The 13551-nt window shown below is 46.2% G+C and overlaps 1 long non-coding RNA gene across 1 annotated transcript; it reads left to right on the top strand.

The window, feature by feature from the left end:
- Positions 1-4935: 4935 nt before the first annotated feature.
- LOC136356482 (uncharacterized) lies at positions 4936-7112 on the top strand. Its single transcript, XR_010741328.1, has 3 exons — positions 4936-5075; positions 5413-5493; positions 6778-7112. It is a non-coding gene; the product is annotated as an uncharacterized lncRNA (long non-coding RNA).
- Positions 7113-13551: the final 6439 nt, after the last annotated feature.

Genomic DNA, 13551 nt, shown 5'->3' with positions numbered 1-13551 from the left:
GTGAAGTCCTAGACGACAACATCACCTATGCACCTGATTTTTCTTTTCCAGATTTCCAAATTACTTTCTAGATGTGTATTGTAACACTTGAGCGGTGCTCTAGGAGGGAGCAGTATCCGTGATACATTCTTGTATGATGGATTGAGTACGTGATACGTTTGAGGTTTAGGTTGTGATGGGGAAATATGAAGTGAGAATTCTAACATAGAGTAGATATAAGGGTGCACACACGGCAGAACGAAGAAACACCACGGATGACAGCGTAAAAGAAGAGGTACCTTCTTCTTGCACAGAGTAGAGTCGCCCGAGAACACATCCATGCGGGAGTCGGTGTCACTGCAGCCTTAGCAGCTAGCGGGCTCGTCAAGTCAAAGCAGCCACTGCTCAACGTCGAGCTTGCCTTTGCAGCCATCGCCGCCGCATCCATGCAGCCCTTGGTAGCTTGGTCCACGTCGTTGCGGCAACAAGCGCATGCGCTTCTGTCCCCCTAAAGCACATGTCTACCGCAACAACAACATCTTTGTCAATGATGACACAAATGATGCTCGCGTTCAGTGGATCAAGAACACCAATTCGCAGTGTGTTCCACAGACCTCCTCATCCCTTCACCTCGCAGATTCGACCAAGCACCACCTGATGCTCTAGCGTCCAGCTGCTGCCATCGTCGTTAAGGGCAAATGAGCTGAGCACGAAAGGATCCTTCTAAAACAACTCGATGTAGCGCAACCTACCCTCGCTGACCACCAGGCGCCGGTGCATACCCTGCTCTTGTATTATATTTGTGCTGGGCTCTAGGCACACACTGTTCCTCGGGAGCTCAAAAAAAACGAGCTCCAGCCGGTCGTTGAACGGGTCGGTGGAGACGATGTACCATGTCAGATCGAGCCACCACAGCTATCCAACGAACTCCACCGCCTCGATGTACATGTTTATCTGCCATGGGAGCGGGAGCGGGGATGGTTTGCAAGAGGAACCGCCGCATGTTGAAGGCTCCACTGTTACTGTCCTCGCAGAGCACGGTGACGACATAGCTGTCAGGCGGCCCGTGGCCGGCATCGGAGCAGGTGAAGAGGCTAGTGTTGCGGCACCCGGGGAACATGGTGCTCCGCTTGGTGCCTTCGATGTCCGGGAGGCGGAACAGCTCGCCGGTGAGCGGGTTGCAGACGGATTGCATGTATTCTGGTTCTGGGTCACCGAGGTGGCTTCCGCGAGTGGCGCCGGTGGCGGCGACATGCTTGGAGAGGCCGCTTTCCCAAGTAGCACGGGCTATGAGGTCGGAGACGACAGAGGCCGGGACGCGGGCATCCATGTAGATGAGGTGGAGGCCATTGCCGCTTGTGCGTAGACCTTGCCGCTTACGAACCCCATGGTGTCGCTTGTTGGTGGCCTAGCTCACAAGATCACGCACTCACTTATTGTTTACACACTATAGAAAGAGTCTAACAGATGAACATAAGAACTCTCACGCACAAGCGCTAGATGTACGCACAAGCAATATTTTGTGGCGCTGCGCACCAGCGCGCAGCTAATGCACTGTCTATTCTCCACAAACAATATAACTAAACGGAATGCTTACATGCTTAATTAGCCACACAATAATAAAACAATAACTTAGCCACGATTGGCCGCACGACGCGGCCGAGCATTCTCGTGGCTAAGTACCCACTCACTAACTTATCGACATGCAAGCCACAATTGCTTGCATGCAGATCACCACTAACATATGCATGCATGCTAGCTGATCCACACTTCACGCCATAACTCTCACTTCACTTGACTTGGCCACTCCTCCAAGGCAACTTGCACTAGCTGCATGTAATCACTTGCATGCAGATCATAGCTATCACTGATCCAACTAACTCGCACATACACCTATCAACTTATTCTTTCTGACACACACATGATTGAGTACAGCTCGACTACATGCACTCACACGACAAGAACACTTAATCAACAAGATTAAACCCAACAATCACCTCCTAATCTAGTTTTTATTATCACCTCCTCGTTCGTCATCACACCAATGTTGGCTCATCATCCGCGTCAACTGTGGCAAGAAAAGCCATGTCCTTCTTCGGCTTAGGACACTCATCAGCGAAATGCCCATACTCTTGACAATTGTAGCAATGAACTTTTGCCTTGTCGAATTTGCCGTGGTACTTCCTCTTGTCACCACCACTGCTGCTGCCGGAACCACCTCCACTCCTCCTCTCTTTAGCAACCTTGGCCTCCCACTCAGCACGCATCAGTCGTGGCTCGGCATATGCGGCGAACAGCTGCTGCTCCCCCTCTTTGTCACGACGCAGCCCCTGTGAAGAGTCCTCGAATGCCCGCAGGTGCCCAATTGTCTTTGTCACCATCATCTCTGACACATCCCCCCATTGCTCAATGGTGCTTATGAGGGATTAGGACTTCTCGGGAACAGAATGTAGGAGCTTCTCCACGACGGTGGTCTCCTCCACTTTCACGCCAAGAGAGTGAATCTCGTTCATGATCGTGGTAACCTTTAAAGCAAAATCATTAATTTTCTCAGAATTACCCATTTTCATACCATCAAGCTCGCTCTTAAGGGTTTGTACTCAGGCCTTCTTGATACTCTCTTCACCCATGTTCATCAACTTGAGGGCGTCTCACGCTGCCTTCGCCGTCTCCTTCTCAAATATGGTCATCACCACGGCCTCCGGCATAGCTTGTACAATGGCGGTGAGAGCCATTTGGTCCATCTTCTCATCGGCCGTGTTGCCCTCCACAGCAGCCCACACGCCTTGTGCGCGCATGAAAATTTTCATTTTCACTGCCCAAACGCCGTAGTTGTTCTCCTCGAGCATGGGGTAACATAGCGTCAACCTGTTGACGACCAAATTTGGTAAGATATGAACCAGGTTCGACATTGGAATCGAAGCGGATTCGGTAGAAAGATAGATTCGAAGAACAAAGCATGCATCGGCTGCGAAGGCATCGGCTGGAGTCTTGTCACAGCCTGATTTTCCGTTTCAAGATTTATAAATTATTTAATAAATTATTAATAGAATTTATATTAGATGTTGATTAATTTACAAGTGAAGTTAAATGTAGGAAATAAAATTTCCTAAACATAAAGCATGGCTGGATTTAATTTTTATTAAATTCTCCATGATTAACTATACTCTCTGAAATTTTCTCGGATTTTTCAGAGCTCAATTCCTAATTTTAATAATACAAAGAACAATTCAGTAATTAGTTAATCAATAAATTAATCATTAAATGGTCTGGTTTTAATATTGTTAAATACTTTGAGTGTCCAAGTATGTTGAAGATTTTTCTTGGAATTATTTGAGCATTGGAAGTATTTTTAACAATTCAAAGATCATCTCATGGGTTAATTTATTTGGAAAAGTAATAATAATCCTCTTCCTAGTCTTGGGCCCTTTTCAGCCCATTCCCTCCTTCTCTCTCCCTTCCTCTCAGCCCGCAGAAAAGTCTGTTTTTCTTCCCTCTCGCTACAGTGTTGTCTTCAACCCCTGGACAGAGCCGACTGTCTCCAGCCCGTGCACAGTTTCCGCCGATCTCCTCCCACCAAATCCGACCTCCCTGTTGCTCCTTTTTCCAAATTAGTTGTGGGAATGGAATCCTCACAATCTCCTCTTCATTTTCCCCGAGAAATCCCCAAAAGTTTCTATGGAAATCCTTTCCAATTTCGCGGATCAATCTTTCCTTTTTCCGGCGAAGATCCTAAACTTTCGCCCGAGTTTTTCCCGTCGATGTGGGCTTGATCCCGAGCTCCCGTGCCTATATAAAGGACCCCCTAGTCGTCCTCTACCTATCCCCTTAAGTCCCGTCCGCCGCCGTCGCCGGAAACGCTCTCCCCGCGCTCGCCTTCTCTCTCCACCTCCGGCCGCCGCTCCAGCCGCCGTGCGCCGTCGCCTAGGCCGTCGCCCTCCTGCGCCACCACCTCCATCGGCTCCGCAAGGTCGATCTCTACCCCGTCCACCGGTTCCCCTCCGCCAAGTCTCGCTGGAAGTCGCTGTCACCGTGAAGGCCGAGTTCGCCGCCTCGGTTTGATCTCCGGCCGAGCCTCCTCGCTGTTGCGGTCGTCGCCGGTTCACCCAGAGGCCGTCGTCGGCATCGCAGCGCCAAGCCGAAGCCCGTACACCCCTCTGTTGCCGCCGCTCGTCACCAGAAAGCCGTCGCTGTTGTTGACCCGTACCTCGCCGTCGTCCCGATCTCGTCGCCAGCCATCTTCTTCGCCGTTCATCGCTGTGTAAGTGTTGGTAAGCATCGCCGTTGCCTCCTCTTCCTCCCGGTGCCTAGAGGTGGCCAAACGGGCCGGGCCAAAACGGGCGGCCCGAGGCACGGCGGAACCTGTAGCCGGCACGGCCCGGCACGGCCTGCTACAGTAACGGGCCGTGCCGGCACGGCACGAGTAGCCGTGCCGTGCTTGGGCCGCCGGCCGAGCCCGCGGGCCGGCACGGCACGGCACGGCTACTGTAGTAAGTCCGCATCTCATCCTTCCGCAAGTCCGTATCTCATCCCTCCCAACTGACGGCCCAGCCCGCTAGCCGCCTCCGCAAGTCCGTTGAGCACCCCTCCTAGCTGATGGCCCAGCCTGCCAGCCACCTCCGCAAGTCCGCATCACATCCCTCCGCGCCATTTCGGTTCCTGGGCCAACCGTGCCCCGTCCACGGCCCATTTTTCATTCACGGGCCCGTACTGACACGGCGGGCCACACGCATGCCGTGCCGGCACGGGCACGGCCCGGCCATCCACGGGCCGTGCTTGGGCCGGCGGCTCGGCACGTGGGTCGGGACGGCACGGCCCGTTTCATGAGCCGTGCCTAACGGGCCGTGCCGAAACGGGCCGTGCCGGACCCGTGCCCGTGCCGTGCCGGGCCGGGCCGCCCGTTTGGCCACCTCTACCGGTTATTGTGCCGTGGTTCGCGGGCAACCGCCGCTCCTATGTCGTTCACCGGTATAGTTTATCCCTAGGGTCTTAATCCCATCTAATCGAATCTTGTTTGGCCCTAGCGTCGTCATCGTCTTCGTGTGTTGTCGCCGGACCGTCATCGTCGACCCTTTCTCTCCGATCGCTTTGGTTCAGTGAGACTTCTATCCATTCTCTCTTTTCAGTGGCATATTATGTTTTTTTATATATGTTATCTACTAAATATGATTCAATCTATTTCCGGAGGTTGTTTTAATATTTTATCTCAGTTATAAATCATTTGTAAATGGTTTAATTAATTTAGAATAGTCTTTTCTTTAATAGGTTTAATTGGAATTAAATCTTGTAAAATTCGTAACTAATTCATATGAAGTCGGAATGAGGCCGTTCAAGTCTCATAATTCATCTAAAATCATGATCTACATGTTTGTTTACTTTACATGTACTGTTTATTTGGTTTTTATTAGTCTTTTTCCTCATTTTACATGTTAGCTTGTCGTTTCCGTCGTTTCGAAGATTCGTGAGTGCGTCAGAAGTATTCAAGAAGATTAATTGAAGACCCTTTATTGCAAGGCAAGTCACACAGATCCCAAACACAATTCCTTTGAGCATGTTAATCATATATTTAAATTCTCTATTTATTTTAACTGTGCATTTATTTTCGAATGTCACTGGGTGGTGTGAACCTATTCCTTTGTTATGGCCAATTTGCATTGATTACCCTATTTCTTGATTACCTTGGGTTATAATTTGACTAATTGGATTTATATATTGGTTCAACTAGATATATTAGATATAATTGCTTAGCCATGCTTAGAAACATTAGCACACTATTGGGATAACTAATGTTTCACTGTTACTTAATGATGTACATGGTAAAGGTAGCTCACGATGGTCAATCGTGATTGGTTAATTAATTAATTTGACAACTAAAACTTGATAATGGTGGGTTGTGAGCACATGGTTTTGATGGTCGTGCTCATTGCAATTAAGGACCGGTTCACGAGATTCAGTTGTGAAACATTAACCGTGCCAACCACAAGCCAGAGTGGGCAACGGCTGGACACTTTGTATAGCAAGGCTCATTGTGGTGTGCCAGACTGAGAAGTGGCGGAGATAAGCCCACGGGGGTCGCTGGGGAGTCCATGCCTTGTTTTATAAGGGGGTAATTATGATCCAGGAACGGTGCACTGCTTTGAGTTGAGTTATGCGAGGGGTCTTGTCACAATCACTCGCCATGGTGACGTGTCCGCGCGGCACGGTGACATGACGGTGGGTTGTGTCTTGTGGGTACAGTGGTACACCTCTGGCCAGAGTAAAACTATTCGAATAGCCGTGCCCGTGGTTATGGGCGGGTCTAACAATGTCTTTCGTGATTAGTCTCACACTTCTCACCATAATAAATGATGCTATAACTGGTAATAATTTGATTAGCTCTTGGTTTAGAATGGTACATTCCTGGTTTGGAGATAGATCTGTACAGCCGGGTATGGTTGTTCAGGATGGTTGGGCCTGTGTAGCATGGGTGTGCTGTTCAGTGTTGATTAAAACTTTTAAATGTTTGCTAAATGCTGCTTTTGCAAATGAGTTTATATTATGCCATCCTTTGGTATCCTTGTGCACTTGCATATTTGTTGTGTGGCTTGTTGAGTATGTCATATGCTCACCTTGCAATAATCAATCAAACCTCAGTTGAAAACAAGTTGCGAAGGAGAAGACGTTTGGCTTATACCCTAGTTGAGCTGCCCGTGGGAGTGGAGCTAGAGCTTCGCTAGATCGTTTTTTCGCTGCAGTTTTCTTTTCTTTTGTAAGTATGTAACGTTGTATTATTGATGATTTTGTATATTAAATTGTTAGTTTGTGTACCTCGGCTGATTCTTGGACGAGGATTGAATGCACAAATAAGTTTGGATCGGACAGAGGACAGTCGATACAGCCGATAGAGGTGATGCAGCCGATTCCGATGATGACGGTTTCAAAGATGTTTCTATAATCGATCAAGGTGCATCACAAGGATTGCCATGATGGAGATAAAGCTCTCGGATAGGCAATTGTATCTATTAATTAGGATATTTCATGTAATTTCTTTAGAGATATGTTTGGGCAAAAGTGTCGGAGCCCAAAACTAACAACTTGGATCCGACTAGAATTAATGTATCAATCCCTGGATCAGTAAATATTGATACATACAATATAACTGGTTCTTTGTTGCGAACGTTAAAGTTTTACAATACTAAGTGTTTTACAATAATAGGTACTCACCTAACTAATTAATACACAGCGGAAGTTTCTATACATTATGACTAGGGAGGTATAACCTTTAGGGATTCTCTAAGTTATCCGGGTCATCGTAGTAATAGTCATAAGGGTCCTCCTCTTGACCCAAATCTGAAAAAGGGGTTATAAGAGCAAGGATGAGTATTTACAATACTCAGCAAGTTATCATGGGAATATGTTATGCATTGACATATAGTAGGGTTCTTTGCAAAAAGTAGTACTAGACAATCTAGAAGAGTTATAGCAAGAATTTATAAAACATATAGACTTTAGATTTCTAACCAGGGTACCATATGAGTCCCGGTACTCAATTCCATGAGTACGGCTATTCGGATAGTTTCAAAGATATTCTACTGCAGCAGATGTACGCTTTACCCGCAGTCCACGACTTGCTGATAATCATCAGCTTTAGTCATGGCCCAGTATTAAGTCATTAACAATTGTGGCACCTGTTCCATGAACTTATATCCTCATATGCTCTGAACGTATTGTTAATAGCAGCAAGAGGAGTTCTGGCGTTCCCGAGATATTTAAGGGGAACTGATCGTATGACACCATGTCATCTCGATCAGGGTTTAGAAATATACCATATAGTTTATACTCGAGTATCACAAACCATTTACCTGTACATGGTAATGGTTAAAGTTGCCCTTCGCGGCTATAGTTGCCTCCTGCGCGAGGACTTAAAAATAAGAACCACTATACAGAGGTGCCATATTGCTAATTAACATAATAACAAGGTCTGTCCCCATTCTAGAAACTGCGGTCGTACTCGTTCGTTCGACATAAGTACCTGGTAAAACTTATATCGATTGAGACAGTACTAGCCACCCGGAAATCAACCAAATCTTACGTACTGTCCCAATCTAAGTATAAGGTATTTTAACCAGATTGTAAGCAAAGTAAGCAATACTAAATTATATGGGTTTCTATGATTGATTTATGCATAGAAAATAGAATATTGAATAGAAGGCTATAAATAAATAATTTATAAAATATAGGCTTAAATGATCAACAGGTATATGGTAACTTGCCTTGCTCGATGTCTTGAGATTGATTGATATTATCTATTGAGTCAAAAGAATCCTCAAGACCTAGGGTTAGACATATATAAAATTCAAATTTAAAAGGAAATCAAATAAAATCCAAAAATATGAAAAATGGAGAAAATAAAATAAAATGCAAAAATAGCAAAAAGGGGCTCAAAAGATAGAGAATGATTTTAGTAGAATATTGGTCCAAGTTTCACTGGAATTGGATCTATATTTTAAAAGATATGGGCTTCTAAAGTTTGAAAATCAAATAAATGTGAAATGGCACTATGTGCGGGTCCCACCTGTCAGTCTCTCTCTCTCCTCTTCTTCTACCTCCGGCCATTCCCCAAATCGGACCGGCGGTGCTAGGGTTTGGGATTACGGCGGCGATGGAGGGGGAAAGTGGTTGTGGCCGAAGAGGGGAGGGAGCTAGGGTTCTCTGGTGACGGCGAGTGGCGGCGGAGGGGTTAATTTGATATGTGGATGGGTTAGCGGCTAGGGCGGCGGTGGCACGGTTAGGCCGTAATGGTGATCAAGGTGATATGAGTTAGACATGGCTAGGGGAGGGGTTCTAGAGCATCTACGAGGTGTCTAGAGGGATTCCGGCAGCTTGCCATCCTTTGGCAAGACGCGGAGAATAGTTGCCGACGAGCGCCTCCATAGGCGGCGGCCGTGTTCACGTCGGCAGCCCAGAGGGTGGCAAGATAGTGCAAAGGGATTGCTAAAATGGAATCTAGGTAGTATGTAGATGGTTGAAACGGAAGAACTCACCGAGATCGGTTGAAATGGCGGATTACGGCCGGAAAAACTTCTCGGCGGCGAAGAACAGAGCAGCACGGGGGCAGCGGTGCTCGGCTTGGCGCGGCGAGGTAAAACTCGACGCAGAGCTTCGGTTAGGGCTTAGTATACTAGAACATGGTAGGATATAGGTGTTCTAAGGGGTAATTAGGGCGGAGGATGGATGGAGGGGTGTGAAGTCGATCGCGCACAAGGTGTTCGACCGACGGGCGATGGTGATTGATAGAATGGATTGGGGAAGCAGAGCTTCGGGGTTGGGGGGTTATGGTTGTTGATGATCGATGATGGACAAGGAAGGGATTGGGGTCCTATTTATAGGGCTAGGAGGAGCGGATGAGCTCGGGCACCGTCATCGCCATGGATGAGCTCGGGATTTGGATATGGCTAGGGCGGCAGAGGCTGTGAGAGGGCGGGCAAGATCAATTTGAGTGGCGGGAGGCCACGTTTGAATACTTACCGGCGAAGGATTGGCTTGACCGCGTGCGAATTCGGCTGGCGACGTGTTGGCGCCAATCCGGGCGCAACGCGCGGCGGCAGCGAAGGTGAAAACGGCCGACTCGGGGGTGAATGGTTTGAATTGTGAGAGGGGATACCACCGTCTATCTTCAATCCAACCGTGCGGCAAGAATTGGTGCGATTCACCCCGGATAGAATCAAAATCGGACTCGGCGGCGGCTTTGGTCGGGCGCGCACGGCGTCGAGCTGCAATTTCTTGCGGCGGTCGTCGTCCCGGCTTTGTCGTCGTCAAGATTGGTGCGGCGGTGGTGGTCTGAGGGCATCGAACGGCTAGCGGTGCGCCAAGGCGATTGGGCACGCGCGATCGATCCCGAGACCGACGCGCGGTGGCTCGGCGCGCGGCAAAGTCAGATGCCCGGGCGGCGCGCGTGAAGGGGAGGAAGAAGCAAAGAAATCCACGGTTTTTGAGTGGGGTATGGTCCCCTAGGATCAAATATAGACTTTGCAAAGGATTGGGTAGGAATTAGGCTGTGTTAGATGGGCTAGACATTTTGCCGAACACCTTGAGGGCAATGAACAGTAAAATCCAGGAATTTTGAATATTTTCCCTAAAAAGATTTGAATTTAAACTATGATTTTGGAAGGTTTTCACTAAGGTTTGAAGTGAAGCATATCCTTACTAATATTAGGGTAAGCTAAGAAAATAATCTCTAGTTTGAAATTTGAGAGAATTTGCTCAAATTTACTAAGGTTTGGAATAAAGGGAATAATTAGAGTAAATTAGTAGGGTTCTAAAGAAGTATTACGTGAACCAATCAAATAGATTTTTAAAACACACTAATTTAATCAAAAGCCAGCATGATGCAATCAAATTTTAGTTTAAAATTTGAGATTGTTACAAAAAAGTCTGCCGCAAAGACTTATGGTATCTTAGAGTTTGTTAGAGATAAGTATCGTGTCTGGCAAGGACATATCTTGTATCTCAGGTATAAATAGGACCCGAACCCATGTAATTAATTAACAATCATTCAATACAATCTCGATGCATCGCCACCCTTTTTACTTTCGTTTATTTCGACGAGTTCTTGCTTTCGGGTTGAGCTGCATCGGTTTCAATCTTCTACTAGAGGTAAAACTTGTTATGGCGGCTTGTGTTCTCGTGGTTAATGCTTCCATCTTTACGGCACTTTAACCCTGTTTATGTAATTCATTGAGTTATCATATACACGACACAATCTATATTAGTTGCGCTATATAACTTATTATCGGCTGGTTCTTATTTTTAGGAAGCAATTGGTAGAGTTATGTTTTGTTATTAATCTAGATTGTATCGTGTATCTACCATCTCTTGTAGGTTTTCATCATCCTGCCTAGATCTCATACTTGTCTTTATGCTTAATGCTGCATCGGTTGAGTTCGATCTATTAAGTAGTATTTATAATTATAATATCTGGCTTATTTTATGATCATTGAGAGATATAGTATCGGGGTTTCAGCCGATCTTACCTGATTTAGCTTTATGTCCCATATGCTTAATTGATATGCTAAATCTGCCCTTTATATTAATATCTTGTTGCAATAAAGTGTATTAGACTTCTATCATGATATGTTCTATCTGTTTTAATATCTTAATATAGAGTGGTATCGGAGTACTAGCCGATACATGCTAGATCTATCTGATCGGCTATGCTATAAGCGCTTATAATCTTTATGTTAATGTATACTTCGATCTAAGTGATTTATACTGTCTCGGCATGACGACCGATCTATCCCAATCACTTTGTTTAAATATACATCGACAGAAGGATTATATAGCGTTAATATCTACAGTCGATCGAGTAGATTTAGTCTTATCTTGCTTATTTATAACTGCCGATCGATTCACATATGACATCGGCTTGAAAATAAATGATACGTCATCGGCGACTGGCCGATCAGCTATCATTTATGGATTTAACCGCGATTTTTCTTGTCTTTGTTTCTTGTTGATTGCAGGATCAAATCAACTGGCACGCTCATGAACCTAAAAGCAAGATTTTGGACCTGCACTGAAGTTAAGCAGATCTTCTAGGCCAGTGTGTGTTTTTCGCGTCAACACAACCCAACCTCCTTCACTTGTTGCACAACGAGCTCATGGCCACCTAGGGCACTACCGCTGCCGCTACCGCTGCAGTGACAGATTGGCGGCGGCGTGTACACTCCATCGCTGGACATGACAGCAATAACCCACCTCCAATCTGATACCACTGTTGGTGGCCCAGCTCACAAGAGCACGCACTCACTTAGTTGTTTACACATTGAAGAAAGAGGCTAACAGATGAACATAAGAACTCTCACGCACAAGCTCTAGATGCACGCATAAGTAATATTTTGTGGCGTAATGCATTGTCTATTCTCCACACACAACACAATGCTTACATGCTTAATTAGCCACACACTAATTAAGCAATGGCTCAGCCACGATTGGCCGCACGACCGACCGAGCAATCTCGTGGCTAGCTACCCACTCACTAACTTATCTAGTATTGCCATTTTCCGGCTCAAATTGCGTCGCCTAGCTCGTGACCTGAGAAGATGGAGCCGCTTCCAGGTCGGGGACATCAAACTCCAGCTTGCAGTAGCGTTCGAAGTAATCTTCCAACTGGAAGTAGCTCAGGAATCAAGGCTGCTCTCTGCCGAAGAACAACATCTGTTGTCAGGCCTCAAAACAAAAGTCTTAGGCCTTGCGGTGCTCAATAAATTGAGGCTAAGACAGTGCTTGAGATTAACTTGGCTTAAAGAAGGTGATGTTAATTCCAAATTCTTCCACATTAAAGCAAACACAAGAAGAAGGAAAAACTACATTCATTCGCTTCAAACCCCGTCAGGAGTGGCTGTTTCGGCACAAAATAAGGAAGAAGAACTTTTTAGATTTTTCAAGGAAAGATTGGGGACCAATTTCCAAAGAACTTTAAGCCTAAATTGGTCTCTATTACAATTACCTTCGTTGGACCTTAATGAGCTAGACGAAGATATTACGGAGGAAGAATTAAAATCCATAATTTTCGATTTGCCCCCTGAAAAGGCGCCTGGTCCCGATGGCTTCATTGGGGCATTTTTCAAAACCGCTTGGCCCACGGTGAAAGATGATCTCCTCGCAGCAATTTTATCCTTTATGCATCTCAACACTTCTCAACTTGCAGAACTGAACTCTGCCTTTATTTGCCTTATCCCTAAAAAAGATGATGCTACAGGCGCTGATCACTTCCGTCCCATTAGCCTCATGCATAGCTTCGCCAAGATTATCACCAAAATTCTGGCAAATAGACTTGCTCCTCGGCTAAATGAAATGATCTCACAAAATCAAAGTGCTTTTGTTCGTAAAAGGGCGATTCATGACAATTTTCTGTACGTCCAAAACATGGTGCAGATGCTTCATAGATCAAAAAAACAGAGTCTATTCATTAAGATAGACATAGCAAAGGCGTTCGACACTGTGAATTGGCCATATCTCCTGAAGGTCCTTCGTCATTTCGGCTTTGGGCATCGTTGGTTAAGTTGGATTTCTAATCTGATTTCCACCTCCTCGTCCCAAGTGCTCCTAAATGGTTCCCTAGGGATGAGAATTAATCATGCTAGGGGACTCCGTCAGGGAGATCCCCTGTCCCCGATGCTGTTTATTTTAGCTATGGAGCCTTTTCACCGGATCATTAAAGCAGCGGAGAGTGCCAATGTGTTAGCCCCGATTGGCGTGAGAAGTGGCAGATTCAGATGTTCTCTCTACGCGGATGATGTCGCGGTTTTTGCTCTCCCAAATCCCGATGACCTGAATGCTCTTTCTCGCATCGTTTCGTGTGTTGCACAAATTTCTGGTTTACATTCTAACATCAACAAAACTGAGATTTTCCCCATCAGTTGTAATGGAATCGACATGCAACAGCTTCTTGCCGGCTGGCCAGGGCAGATCAAGAATTTCCCTTGCCGCTACCTAGGTCTCCAGCTCCACTTCAGGAAATTAAGGAAAATTGATTTCCTTCCTCTTATAGACAAGATCGGGGCCAGACTACCAGCTTGGAAAGGTCGCTTC

Source organism: Oryza sativa, chromosome 5, assembly GCF_034140825.1.
Source record: "Oryza sativa Japonica Group chromosome 5, ASM3414082v1".
Classification (NCBI taxonomy): Eukaryota; Viridiplantae; Streptophyta; class Magnoliopsida; order Poales; family Poaceae; genus Oryza; species Oryza sativa.
The sequence above is the reverse complement of the archived record's forward strand: the minus strand, read 5'-3'. Positions and strand labels throughout refer to the sequence as shown.